Source organism: Aquarana catesbeiana, linkage group LG11, assembly GCF_042186555.1.
Source record: "Aquarana catesbeiana isolate 2022-GZ linkage group LG11, ASM4218655v1, whole genome shotgun sequence".
Lineage (NCBI taxonomy): Eukaryota > Metazoa > Chordata > Amphibia > Anura > Ranidae > Aquarana > Aquarana catesbeiana.
Window position 1 is genome coordinate 149912163 of NC_133334.1, and position 3373 is coordinate 149915535.

General features: G+C 44.2%; 1 pseudogene; it reads left to right on the plus strand.

The window, feature by feature from the left end:
• Positions 1-673: 673 nt before the first annotated feature.
• LOC141111724 (WW domain-containing adapter protein with coiled-coil pseudogene) lies at positions 674-2015 on the plus strand (annotated as a pseudogene).
• The last annotated feature ends 1358 nt before the right edge of the window (positions 2016-3373 follow it).

Below are 3373 nucleotides of genomic sequence, written 5' to 3' on the forward strand. Positions count from 1 at the left end.
CCCTAAAACCCCTTTTGGTGATCCTAATCCTCTAAGAGGTCTCTTCTGGGCAGTCCCCTGACCCCAGTTTTGAAAAAACAAAAACCAAAGTGGCAACCAGACTCTAACACCCCATGATGGGATCTACTGTGGGTGGCTCCTTGGAAGATCTTCTCTGGAACCCTGTTGTGTTGAAGAACATACTACCCTTGCTGTAGTTCTTCACTGAACCCCCTGTACTTAGATTTGCCCATTGGGCAATTTTTACTTTCAGAGCTTCTCCCTGATCTGTTGGATAATTTACTTAAATTAGTTTATTATGACAGTTTGTGCCCCTACCACATTTTACCCTATCTAGCTCATTGATGTGACCCTGTTGGATAGTCCGATCGGTTTCACTTTACAATTTTACCTTTTGGAGAAGATTGCTAGCATAAGGCCTTGTTCCCCGGCAAGTGCTGGTTCTCCCCCTCATAATACTATTTTTGTGCTATATATCACACATATTCCACAGTGCCTGAGCCGCACCCACTCACCCGCCGGGGTTCACTTTTCAACCGCACTCTCCCCATCTCCACAACCCACTCACACACAGCACTGATGCTGTCACGACTGAAGGGACTCCCAACCCTACCAGATTCTCAAATATTCATCAAAGAAACACCCAAGCAGTGGTGATCACCATCATGACGAAATGCAGATCCATTTCCCCTCAAACAAGATGCGAAGATCAGACAGCCCTGAAAAATATGCCGACAGTGCTGGACAATGGGAAGGCCAAGAGTATGCACGTTCACAGGGTCTGAGAGAGAGATGCAGGGACCAGCTTTTCTCCACAAGATAATTCCCATAACCACAGTGCTCTTCATAGCTCAAATTCACATTCTTCTACTCCAAGCAAGACATCCGATTTTGCTTTAGAGACAGCAGATAATTGGTCAGAGCATATCAGTTCCTCAGGCAAAAAATAATATTATAACTTCAGAACAGAAGTATCCCAGTGGGAGAAATCGAGTGGTTGGAAAGGGAACAACGCCAGAAGGAGTCCAGTAAAGTGGCAGTTAATAGTTTCCCCAAAGACCGAGACTACAGAAGAGAAGCAATGCAAGCCACAGCTACGGTGGATGAGAAACATTCCAGTTATGCCAGTGGCATGCTTCCACAGAACATTTTGTCTCAGACAAGCCGGCACAATGACAGAGACTACAGACTGCCCAGAACAGAGACACACAGCAGTGCAGCCTCAGTGCAGCATCTATTAAACCTGTGGTTCACCCATCTGCTGCCACAAGCAGTGTTCCCACTTCTACTTTTACAGTACAGCCTGATCATCCTCCTCCAAAGAAGTCATTTGATGCAAATGGAGCACCAACATTGACAAAACTGCCTATCCCCACATCTTCAATCCCAGCACAGAAATCTGACAGAAAAGACTCTGTTTCTGATAAAACATCTTCTACAGTTCCTGTGTCACCAGTGCCACAATCACCGATTCCTCCGATACTGCCCGACCCAAACCTCCTGCGACAGCTGCTCCCTGCCTTGTAAGCCACTCTGCAACTTCATAATTCTAATGTGGATATATCCAAAATTAATGAAGTTCTTACAGCTGCTGTGACACAAGCCTCTTTACAGTCAATGCTTCACAAGATCATCACCGCTGGGTCCTCTGCTTTCAACATTACTTCTCTAATCTCCCAAGTTGCACAGCTGTCAGCACAAATGACAAAATCAAATCAGTCACCCATGCCTTTGACGTCTGATGCCTCATCACCAAGGTCATACTGTCCCCCCGAATCAGAACGCCGCAGACTAACACTGTTCCACATAAACCCTTGATAAACACCACACCTGTATCTTCACAGCCAAAGGCCAGTGCTGCAGTTGGTGCTAAACAAGGACCATCTACACAGACAGTACAACAGCAGTCAGTGACTGCAGAAAAATCCCAAGGTCATGAACCTGCCTCCCCCCGAAACCTTTGGTGTCAAAGAAGTGAATGGAGCCAGGTGCGGTGCTTGAATATAGACAGATAAGCCGTCTCCAAGCCCCAATTTTGCCCCAATCTGTGGGGCATCCTCAAAAAAAAGGTGGAGGAGCGCAAGGTCTCTAACATCCACCAGCTCTGTGATGTCATCATGGAGGAGTGGAAGAGGACTCCAGTGGCAACCTGTGAAGCACTGGTGAACTCCATGCCCAAGAGGGTTAAGGCTGTGCTGGAAAATAATGGTGGTCACACAAAACATGAACACTTCGGGCCCAATTTGGACATTTTCACTTAGAGGTGTACTCACTTTTGTTGCCAGCAGTTTAGACATTGTACACTGTTATACAAGCTGTACACTCACTAATTTACATTGTAGCAAAGTGTCATTTCTTCAGTGTTAATACATGAAAAAATATAATAAAATATTTACAAAAATGTGAGAGGTGTAGTCACTTTTGTGAGATACTGTATATCACAAATGTTGAATATGGCCTTGGGGTCTTTCAGCCAGACCGGTTTATCTCGCACCTCCTCCTTATGTGACTCAGAGGTACTGTTAACCTCTGTTAACATCAGGAAAGGGACCTACATCTTAGGTTGCCCTTACACACGACCCCTTATTTTTTGGGATTACAAGCAGGACTTGGCAGGTCCTGTCCCGAATTTAGGGAACACAGAATGACTTTAGTTCTGAACTCCCTATTTTTTTCCTTTCTTTTCCTTTCTCTCTTCGTCTCTTTACTCACTTTTTTCTCTCCCCCCTCTATCAGATGCCTAAGCAGAAAACTCAACAAATCCTTAACATTTTGGATATAGTGCCTTACCGGAATAACTTCCTCGAGGTCCCTTCTATGGTTAATTGGGTATGTGCCCTCTATATAATGGCGCTTTCTTATCCTCCTGTCCATGACTAATTCCACACCTACAAATACGAGTCTCCGAGTTGCTTCTCACAATACACAAGGGCTTAAATCTCAGATTAAGAGATCAAGGCTTTCCAATATTACAATTCACGGGGCATTCTGCTTCAAGAGACTAATTTCCCTGGGAGTTATAACCCTTCATTTCTCCACCATAAATTTCCAATTTTCTACCTTGCCAATTCAGTTGTTAATTATAGAGGGATGGCCATACTTTTTTTCTAAATAGTTCTCATTTACTCATTCCCAAACCATTAAATATGGAGAGGGTCGTTACATTCTAGTCAAAGGCCATATCAACGGCTATCTTTACACCTTTATATCATTTTATGCCCCAAACCAGGGTCAAGCCACCTTATTTTCAACAATGTTACACTCACTTACCCCCCATTTTGAGGGGTAGGTGATCAATTACTAGATAAATCTGTGGAAGGGATTCCCCACCTCAAAAGTTGTTAGAGAAAGAACTCCGAGAGTACTTCTTCTT